The sequence below is a fragment of the Mytilus galloprovincialis genome, chromosome 5 (assembly GCF_965363235.1).
Source record: "Mytilus galloprovincialis chromosome 5, xbMytGall1.hap1.1, whole genome shotgun sequence".
Lineage (NCBI taxonomy): Eukaryota > Metazoa > Mollusca > Bivalvia > Mytilida > Mytilidae > Mytilus > Mytilus galloprovincialis.
The window spans coordinates 42841858-42853731 of NC_134842.1; the positions used below are offsets into that span (position 1 = coordinate 42841858).

At 30.6% G+C, this 11874-nt stretch overlaps 2 long non-coding RNA genes across 2 annotated transcripts; one reads left to right on the forward strand and one right to left on the reverse strand.

Annotated features, from left to right (window-relative positions):
* Window positions 1-318: 318 nt before the first annotated feature.
* LOC143074530 (uncharacterized) lies at window positions 319-2117 on the forward strand. The gene is made up of 2 exons (XR_012977916.1): window positions 319-662; window positions 1418-2117. It is a non-coding gene; the product is annotated as an uncharacterized LOC143074530 (long non-coding RNA).
* Window positions 2118-6864: 4747 nt separating this feature from the next.
* LOC143074531 (uncharacterized) lies at window positions 6865-9229 on the reverse strand. Its single transcript, XR_012977917.1, has 4 exons — window positions 9136-9229; window positions 8382-8521; window positions 7706-7844; window positions 6865-7458 (listed from the first exon to the last, which is right to left on the reverse strand). It is a non-coding gene; the product is annotated as an uncharacterized LOC143074531 (long non-coding RNA).
* Between the last annotated feature and the right edge of the window lie 2645 nt (window positions 9230-11874).

Genomic DNA, 11874 nt, shown 5'->3' on the forward strand with positions numbered 1-11874 from the left:
CCAAACTTGGACTAAATGAGTTTCAGAGTAACTAGTATAAAGTTTGTATTTTATTTCCTTTCACGTCAAGAAACATAGTCACTTTATCATGTTTATCATGTTTATAGTAACATGGCTAAAATGGAACATACATGTAGGGGTAAAATGATCACAAATGGAAGATTGATGCAAAAAATGTCAGGTGAGCACTTCAGGCTCTTGAGAGCCTCTTGTTTAATTGATTCTGTAAGTAATACATATATTAATTTGAAATTTTGACGAGTGAGACACACAGATTATACTGTAAACAATATTTCAGAGTTTAACATAGTCAAGCGAACAAATCATAGAATAATAGTTGAATCATGTCTTTGTTGTCCAATGAAAAGTTAGTACGAACACGAAGAAAAAGTATGGGAATGTTTGTTTTTTAAACTATTGACCAGGGTGAAAGTCTTTAAAAGTGATGACTGGCAAAAAGTCTGTGAAATGAAATAGCACAAATTTTCCATTCTTTTTAAATATTATTGTATGTAAAGAAAAACACATACTGATGTTTAATAATAGTTTTTAACCTTTTTATGTTTAGGACAAGAAATATAGAAAAATAATGAACAATATAAACAGTTACAATAGAAATGAGCGGCAAAACAAGAAAAACAGAATACAACAAGGCCTAAATGGTAAGACCACTTCTATATACTGCACATGTAAATTCAGAAATTATTGCTTGCATTTATTATTGTGATTTTTCACGAATGGACAACTTATTGTGATTACAAACAAAAATCTGCATAAAGATCTATATATATATATATATATATATGTTTTTGTTATCAAAATATGAGTTCTTATTTTTGCGATACTCACCCAGTCACATTATTCGCATAAATAAAAACCTCTCGATAATTTCTGAATTACAGTAATAAAATTAATTGCCTTTGAATGATGACTCATATAAAAATAAGAAGATGTGGTATGGTAAATGAGTGACTAAATATCCACCAGAGTTCAATGAAGTGGATGCAAGAAATTAAAGGCCAATGATGGGCTGGCCTTCAATAATGAGAAAACACTTCCAAATATAGGTCAGCCAATAAAGATCCCAACATGAAATCCAATTTAGTTCATCATGTTCAAAGTCAATAACAATCAACCTTACCATAATATAGGACAGTGGTTAAATAACACAACATATGAACATTCTATAACAACTATTGCAAGTGGCTCAACTTTAAATTTCACTGCAAGGCACTAAAATACTAAACAACGGATATTAAATCTTGGACACAAAGCACTGAAATAAGAGAACTCATAAGTAAGAATATCAAATGAAAGTTTCTCAAAATTTTCATTAAAACATGATAAAATAAGCTTATTTATATTGCTGTTTTTTTCTCAATTTATAACATTTTTTTTTAATTTTGTGTATTTATAGGTCAGATATTGGTTTTTATGATCATCAACCTGCAGGTCTATACTGAAGAGGAAACTTAATTGTTAATAGTTTTCTACATAATTGGATTAATTAATGTGAAATGAACTGCATGTTTTTCTGGAAAAAGAAAAAGAAAAAATTCTACAAAATTGCTATAAAGAAAATGGAGTACTATCAAAGATGCAAAAGAACACAATTGTGTAAAATGTAACAACCTACATCACTGATGGATTATGGAGAAATTAAGAAAAAAATAGTATCTTTGTCATGTTTGTTGTCGAAATAAACACCTGCTTTATCCATTCATGTACATGGCTCCATCATATCAAATATACCATGTATACAGAGAAGATGTTTGAAGAACAAGTTGCCAAAATTTATTCAACCAATTGAAGGAAGATGTCTTGTGGATGAAATTATTTATGCACTGAACTGTTATGTAGGGGGTCGATTAATTGTACACAGCAGCTGAAACAAAAGACAAGTTAATTTAACATGGAAAGTGTTTATTTTATTTAATATGCAAATATGAGCATAATATTAATAACATCACAAATGGTATGATATTCATAGCGTTTTGCTTATTATTGTATTGTCTTAAACATGTTAAACAGTCAGCCTTTTGTTTTTGTATGTTTAATACTCACCATGAAAATTTGTATTAAAGTTTTAATTATCTTTTGTATCAATAATTCAGTCTAGGAAAAATTATATTTATACTGTTTGTACTGTTATGAAATTTCCATAGACAGAGGAAAAATAGAGGAAAACATTTCCTTAAGGGAAATTTGATGTTCAGAAATTTCCTTTGAGGAAATTTGAAGAACAATGATTTCCTTAGAGGAAATTTGTTGTCTTGAATTTTCCCTCAAGGAAAATTGTTTGTCAAAAATTTCCTCACAGGAAAAAGTATTTCCTCTAAGGAAAATTTGAAGCTGCAAATTTCCTCATAGGAAAAAGTATTTCCTCAAAGGAAAATTTGAAGCCGCAAATTTCCTCAAAGGAAAAAGAATTTCCTCAAAGGAAATAGAATTTCCTCTAAGGAAATAGAATTTCCTCTAAGGAAATATTTATGCAGCAAATTCCCTAAGGGAAATCTTTTTCCCTTGAGGAAAAAACAATTTCCCTTGAGGAAAAATCTTTTTCCTGTAGGGAAATTTGATTTCCCTTGAGGAAAAGTACTTTTCCTCTGAGGAAATTGTTGAAAAAAGGGGCATAACTTTTTCAACAGTGGTGCTAGAGCCAAAAAAATTTAGGACAAATATCAGGGAACCAATACCAACCAAGTTATCAACTTCATTTTGACTTAACTCCAAAATTTAAGGTGACAACTTTTGCACTCAGCGGAATTGCAAACTTGTCCCGGAGACTGTTATTCCCGCCAAAAAGTTACAGAACAAAGGAACGCATGCAGAACAAGGAAACTCCAGCTGGGGTGATCTGGTTGGGGTTATCCGACTCAGATCACCCCTGGTAGAAAAAAGGAGCTGGGATGTAATTAGTATGATTGGAAAGAGGAAAGCCTTATAGTAATATTGATATCGTCATTGTCTACAGTGGTCACACGTTTTTTTAAAACATGGGTCAAGGCGTAAATTGCAGGGAAGCGCAAATTCACATTGAGACAATTTGACGCATAAACGTATACACATAAGAGCGAATTTTTTTAGAATTTTGTAAAAGATTATTACTACAGTTTCTATAGTAAGGACTATTTTAATTTTTTTTTGCAAAATATGATCGATATTGACTTTTGTATTTATATATGTAGGGTGCACATTTACAATTTTCATTTATCTGGAAAAGAACAGTGACTTTAACCTGATGTGAAATTTTTACATTGAATTAGATATATTATGTATACGGAATCACTTAAGATTTATTTTTATAGATTTTATAATTTATAAGTTGCCCTCACAGAATGTTATTTTTTCACGTCTTTTGATAGGTATAACGCATAATGAATTGAATTTCAAAAGAGGTCTGAGTATATTGATGTCCTGTCTGTAGAAGTAAGAAATACTGCAAACGATGAAAAAGGGGATGGGTGTCTGTCAAAATTTAGAAAACAAAATCAAAATTGAAATAGGACGCTTAATTATTCCATCGTTCACACTTGTAAAATTTATTCAGCGATATAATATAGTTTATCTACAAAACGAGGGTTATGTACAGCATCGATGTATTATTCGAGCAGTTGTAGAAAAATTGTCGAAGCTAGCAGTAGATATTACGATTCATGTTCTACTGTTAGCTTGAAAGTTCACGGACCAGAAGTCGATTTCATAAAAAAAACTTACGACTATGATTAATCGTAAGTATACTGATTCGTTCATGACTTAAGACCAATCTTAGTCGTAAGTTTTTTTGTGAAACCGACCCCAGGTCTTGATCAGAGAGCTTATTTCTATTTTTCATGCGCATTCAACGCTTTTTGTATATTGCAAGTCAAAGTAATAACAATCGGATGGTGGTGGCGGCGACAACAGCATTAACTATTTGTAGAGCTTTATATATATAAGAGGTTATAGGAACTGTATGATTCATACTTTATTTATAGTTGTTTTACGAAGTACTAGTCTGTCATATATGATTACTAGTATTGTCCTTAAAATAATTGTCATGGTTCAGTGCCTGTTAAAAAGTTGCATCGTGTTTTTTCATCATATGAGTGTATCATTTATCATGAGTTCTATAATAACTATATTTGACAACTAGTATTATTCCAACCGTCAAACATGTTTTACTTGACCTCGATTGACTTCATTTCATGCATAAGTGAACAAGGTTTGTTCCATGGTCAAGTACGAATCTCAGAAACTTAAAGTGGCTTTGTAGTTGGTCAAATATATTTATATGGAATGGTAGCAATGTAATCTGTATGGCATAGTGTTCGTGTTGCTTAGTCTTTAGTTTTCTATGTTGTGTCATGTGTACTATTATTTGTCTGTTTTTTTTCATTTATAGCCATGGCGTTGTCAGTTTATTTTCGATTTTTGAGTTTGAATGTCCCTCTGGTATCTTTCGCCCCCCTTTTTTTATCTTACCTTAACTTACTAACATGAATACATTTTAAAGATAGAGTTATGTTATACTTGTTGTATAACCATTAAAACTTTCTTTAAGACTTTCGACATATCCAGTCATGTTAATTAATGTAGTTAAGGTGGTAACAACACTACAAGAAGATAACTCTGTAAAATCAGCTAAACGTTTTGATTACGTTGTGTTGTTAAGAGAATATTAAGCTTCTCAATGATCAAAATTAGTGTTTGTAAAACTGCTATATAACCAGTGTAATTTTATTGATAAAATGGTTGGTTCAAATTTTGTGAATTTTTTTTATTTTTGTCAAAGGTTCAACATGTTCAAAGTCAATGTTTTGTCAAAATTTTATGAAAATTAAACAAGCCAAATTAATTTTACCACCTTAAGTTACAATATACTTTCGCCAGAAAACATAGAAAAATCATAGAAACAAAAATGAGCATGAGTGGCAACAAATGAAAACAAAAGTTCTGTTTGTGTTTTGTGCCGTTTTGATGCGTTGAGCCTTTTTTGTACAGTTTGTTCTTATTTTGTGTTGTTACATTATTGTCCCAGGCAAAGGAAGGGTTTACTGCAGACAAAAGTGTTTAACTCTGCTACACTATGTATGCGTCTGTTCAAAATAGGGCACCTGTAATTCATTGGTTGCTGTTGGTCGCTGTCTGTTATATTTGCTTTCTTTGATGTCATAAATAGGACCATTAGGAGTATTTTTGGTTGGTTTGATTCATAATTTGTTTTGTCGGTGACTTTTATTGCTGATTATTTAATTTGAAATTTTAAACTACCAAATTTGTTTAAAATGTATGTTTAGCATCAAAATAAACAAATTCCAATTTTAAACAAGGTAGAAAGATTAAACATTCATATTAAGTTGTGAAATAACTGCAGTTATGTCTGCTGTAACGGTTGTATAACTTTTAGAAATAACGCACGGTGCTACATTTTTGTTTTCATGACACCGAGGGTGATTTTGGTCGACAACATCATGCATGACCATAACATAGACTTGAGGTGCTATATTCCGTAAGAGAAATGAAACTGTCCGACTCTTATACCACACATATAAGAAAGAAAAAAATGTATTCAATGAAAAGTGTAAAGTTCTGAAAACTGATATAAAGCATATTCTTCCGAACAAAATAACAATCTACAATCTGGCCATACAAATAAATAAATTAAACTTACATCCAAGCTCATTTGTTCTACCGGATCACCCCATCAAGTGTTTCTTTGTTTTGTATGCTTTCATTTGTTTTGTAACATTTTTGCGCGAACGCTTATTACAACAATAAAACTTAGAAATATATAATGAGAGAAGAGACACATTCAAAATTAACGTAGAAAAAATCATTATCTTTACTAAGATTCAAACTCAAGACCTTTAGCATATCAACCACGACACATACTCCTACACCAGAACGACTTGATACCAACTCTCAGTAATTTCACATATTTAAAGGAAGCAATATATTTTCATAAGTGGGGGCGAGTATACAGACCTTTATTTAGTGGGATTTTTATCCTTTTCATAAATAAGTCGAGTTATCAGACTGATTGTTCAATGGGTTACCCTTTTCGTAGGTGGGGCGTGTTGATAAACAAGAGTTGGTTGATTTTTTTAGAAAGTGGCGATTTAGTGTGAGCCGATTAGTCAGTTGGACGAGTTCCTGATAAAGGTAAATCCAGAAAAGCGCTTCGGACGCATGAAAATATTAAACGTGTTGTTTTCAATTTTTTTGTCATGGTTTCATATTTAAACTTCGTGTTCGGGGGGTCATAAAGGGTGTATAGTATATCGTAACATATTAAGTATATTATAATGGTTGTGTGGCGTTATAAACTAGATTTTACGAATTGTAAATGTTTTTCCTCTAATCTTAAACAGCTGGGATGTAAAATAGTTATTCCATTCGGACTTGGTGTGTCAGTGTCAGATCTCCCTCTGGCCTCATGCCATCGGGTGATCTGACACTGACACACCGCGTCCTCATGGGATAACTATTACACACAAAAATGTATTGACTGACAACTATCGTTGTTATTGACCTTATAGTTTATGGAACACAATGGTTAACGGAACGAGATAATTCATTTTCTAACAATTCAAAAGTGTTGATTGATTTCTAGTTTCTTGAAAACGACGTATATTTCACATATAAAGAAACGTATTATGATACACACAATAATTTTACTTTGGATAAAAATGTGGTAAATTTCGAGTAAAAATTTAATCTTACTAAACGTTCTTTTTTTGGCGGACAGATGTGTTTTTATTTATGGACAACTTAATTAAACTTCTTTAACGATTTTTCATTCGAATTATTAAATAACCCATCAAACAACATAGATTGATTGTATTTTGAAACAAATATGAAATGGCAATAAAAACAACAACAAACAAAACAATTTGTTTTTAGATTAATCATTGAACAGGAATCTAAATCTAGATTATCAATCATTGATAGAGCCAAACAGTCATCTATGCTCATTATTGAAGTAAATTAAACTAAAAAGGAACACACGGTAACTAAAACATATACGGTCAAAATGTTGTCAACTTAGAGCAAATAGATAAAAAAAAAACTGTCCATTTGAAAAAGTGCAAGAATATAGGTCTTTGTGAACTTTAAATCAGAAAGTTAATTTTCAATGGTAACTCCAAAACTGCTTGTAACAAGTACAAAATCAAATTCAGTTTGATTATTGAAACGTGTGGCATGTAGTTCCAAGCTGCAGAACTAACAGTATCATCAGTAGTGGTACATGTATTTGGTTCTTCTTCATATGTTCTGTTCTGTCTTACTGGGAACTTTTTTGGTATTTCTGTGTACATGTAATGCCATTTCATCTTAGTCGAATTAGATTCAAAACACTCTACTGGCAAACGGACGTAGGACGAATGTAGCAAGAAATCATAAAATTCATCGGAACAGGAACATCCGAGCTCTCGTGTTTGATTGACAGTACATTGGATTGCAAAAATCATACGACTGAAGAAAAAAAAACATTGATAACATCGGTTTTGCATGATGTGAAAATATACATAAAACGTTATAAATATTTTAGCTATACGAATAACTGGATGCGATTAGAAATTCACATTTGCTTTGCACTCTGGTAAAGGTAAAAAAAAAATTAAGCGTTATTTTTCATTTTCTTTTTGTATTTTGTATTTTATGTTTTAATTGGTTTTCAAAAATTTACTTTGATTAAAGATAAATTATAAAAAGTACATACATACAATAATGTTGCATTTCCGTACTAGGCCTTAAAGTGTTTGTCCATTCTGCTGCAGATTTGTCGCAGTTCCTCCTGGCGTATATGTTAAGCACATTCCATCGTTTTAAACCAATACACCTTAATCCATCATCTAACGCTGAAAAATATAATTTTGAATTTATGTTTTTCATTAAAAAGTCACAAAGATGCCTTCAATTCGAGCGTCACTGATGAGTCTTTTGTAGACGAAACGTACATCTGGCGTAAATACAAAATTTAATCCTGGTTTCTATGATAAGTTTATGTTCATCATGGAAAAACTCATGCTTCTTCAAACAAGTGCAAAGCTGTCACTTTCATTGTTTTAAGAGGAATTCTTTTATATCGATATTGTAGCATTGAAGAACACAGATGTTTAGTAATTACAATCAGTCATTAACGGCAAGTAATTCTGACAAAAATATCATCAATAGTTTTGCAATACCCAGATGTATACTGAAATACCTTACATAAAACTTAGTAAGAAATACGTATAAATGTTGAAAAGAATTCTGATTGGTTCCCTAAAAATTTTGATGAATACACTGATAAAAAGTGAACAAATTATTCCTCCAAGCAAAGAACCTACTTGCACCAATGTTTCGCTAATGTACCAGTATTTAAAATAGTACGTAATATCAGGTCTTCAACTTACCATTTACATTAAAACAGGCGCCAATTATAAAGGTGTTGAAATGTTCAAGGTGGTTCCATCTAGTCACTTCCTGAGGTATCTTCCAATTTGAACAATGGTTTGTAAAATTGCTGACACATTCCAAAAATTCGGTCATTTTTCTGAGAAAAATAAATATTGTCAAAAAATATTCAATTATAACCATATTGAATACTCGATTTCCCTACAAACATTTCTGATGAGTATTAGGCAAAGGTTGAATTTCGAATACCGAAAATATTGATATTGAAGGTAAACTTATTTGAGGTGAGTCCCTACAGATACATGTATTTTGTTTTTACCTTTAATTTTTTCTTAATGGCCTCTATAAAAATTGATTTGCGAATTGTATGCTTCCAGTGATGTTTCAATTGTAACGTCCGTCACCAAAGTTGGTACAACACATTTATGAATATATACATACCTGAAGTAGAAACTCTGGATTTTTTAAGCTCTGAAAGTATCTCAGAAGGTTGGTTCTTTAGTTATCACACACATAGTGTTAAAGATATAAATAAAACACAATTTATTGCAGTTTTATACATATTTATTAAATCCAGCTCAAATTTTGTCAAGTTTGCTGCACACATGAATAACAGAATTTGTAAAAAAGAATTCATTTGCTCCATTAATTTGTTTTTTTATTTGACATGAGATGGTCAAAACAATGAGCTTTAAAAAAAAAACCATTATAGATCACCAGACTATTTCTTTTTTCAAAAAAACATTAAGTTACCCTGCCACAGTTACATGTATCAGCAGTAATTCTTCGTATAATGCACATCTTTCATAATTTGTCTGAAAAACATGAGAAAAGTGTGACAAAATTAAAAACTTTTGAATCAGTGTGGACAAAATTCACAAAATTTTTCAATATATCTATATATATATATATATAAATATAGACAAATATTAATAAATGTTTAAAATAAGTCGTGTACAGATTCTTATATTAATATAAACACAAAAAATCAGGTAAGTAAATAATGAAATATTATTAATATTGTTCTAACGTTTTCATCATTCACGGGATTCATCAAGATATGTAACTAAGTAACGTGACCACGTGGGTAGTGTGACGTTACGTTATTGTTGTGCATAAATGACGTACTTCCTTTATGCATTTAGCTTATCTTTGAATGTTTTAATAAAGCGCTTCTTTCTTTATATTTCCTGTAATTATGATTTTCAGGGAATAAATGACTGTCAAAATTAAATGATGTAACAAACACTCTATCGCAACAGCAATATACACTTAAGGTAGACATATTGCTGTTTTCTGAGTTAGGTTGATTCTCCTTTATGCAATGTTGCTGATCATGAGCATCTCTATTTCAACTTGCTGCAAATGTGTGAACTTTGCCACTGATGTGTTGGTCTTGTGGGAAAGTATACACAGCCTAAAATAATTGAAAACATTATTATTCTAACTATTTGAAATTGAATATTTATTTCGAGCTGTATATTTACTTTCATGATTTTACAGACTGGTAAACTCATTAAAGAAGGAAAGATACTAGTTTATTTTCTTCAATTTAACATGCCAGAAACTTCTTTAATTAACATATCAATAATTTGTTTGTACTAAGTGATGACATTTGACTGACTTAATACATACAAATTACTGGAAACTAAGAAACAATAACAGTCTGCTGCTTCTGACCAGGAAAATTATATTCCGACAAGTAAGTATTTGCAAAAGTGTGTTTGAGCACATAAGAACCACCAACTATTGATATTATGACCAGTAATTGTAATAGATTTGGATGAAGACTGTGATAAATTTGAACAAGAAGTTTCATTGATTTTATTATACAAAAAAAGGTGGTTGTAAGACAAATAAAAAAAAAGTAATACCTCATCACTCTGGAGCTGCAGACAAACTTTTAAGTTTAAGTCTGTTTAAAACAGTCCAATATTATCTGGGGAAAGTGTGACATAAATATTTGTCCTATAAGCAGACAGATGGACAAGTTGAATGTAATATAGCTAGGTCACTGAAACAGGAGATCACATTCAACTTACAGTTTAATTTTCCGAATAAATTCTAGTTGTTTATTCTACAGTTATTTAATAAATTGATAACGGGGTGCAAAATTCAAAAGCTAAATACAAAGGTTAGGACTTTTATTTGACCACACTTGAAAACTGGGCCAAAAATGAAAAAATCTAATTTTTTCTTTAGTTTCAGCATATCAAAGAACCTCAAAAATTTAAATTTTGTTAAACCAAAGTAAGTTTCATTTTGGATCCTAAGGACCTAAGTGCAGATCAAAATTTTATTCAAGCCCAATATAAAATCGAAACACACAGTTAGATTCGGCAGATCGAAGAATCCAAATAATTTAATTCTTGATGAAATTTAACAGTTTGATTTTCGACCTTTTGGGCCTCAACGTTGACCAATTTAAAAACAGGGCACAAAATCCAGGATTTGTTTTTGCAGTTATATTTGGCATATCCAAAAATACATATATTTAGTACTTTAATTTTGAACCTTTTGGACCTTGATATAGACAAATAAAAAAAAAATACGGGTCAAAATCCAAAATCGAAATACAAGATTAGATTAACCAATAATAATTCAATGGTTTGAAGAAATCGAACACAGAATTATTTTAGATCAGTTTGACCTTAATGTAGACCAATTCAAAAGTCTCATTAAATATTCATTAGAAGAGAACAATATATTGAGCACTTTAGTTACTAGTCAAAAGTTCCTCAGGTTGGCCAGTATCTCAGAAACCAATTACCAATTTCTATATTTGGTGTATTGAATGAAAGTAAATTACAAACAGTTCTTTATCAATGTTTATAGTGTTAATTTTCACCTTAATTATGTTTAGAAATTGGCAATTTTGTGAGTTTGGTCACAATTAACTTTCAGAACTGTCAACGAAAACAATCTTGCTCGGCATTTTGAGGCATTAAGATATGATTGGGAAGAAAATCGAAACTAGCCTGAATATAAGCATTCCAATTTCTATATATAATAGAAAGATTAATAAATTCAGAAAGATTAGATTTTTCGACAATTTGCATGAAATGAAGAAATGACTGGCTGAGCATGATTTTTATGTTTCTGAGTTTTCAAGATTAACCATCAGTTTTCTAAGCAGAAAAGTAAAAATGTATTCCTAAAGTACTATTGTGTAAAAGTTTTTTTTTCTTAATCATAGAAGATTTTCAAACGTATTTCTGGAAAGACTCATTTTGGTATTTGAAGACTGATATGTTTTTACAATGGAGATCGTTTTCAACAATGACATAAAGATTCATTTATTGTACAAGTTACAAATAAATGAATTCATTTCTTTTTTAATTTGTTTGTTCATCAATTGACATCAGATTTTTGTTTCAACTTCCCTGTAGAAATGAAATATATATTATACAGTAATATTAGATAATGAAACTAAAAACAATTTATGAGGTATACGTGTACATTTTTAACTGACTCAAATTATCAGGCCTACAG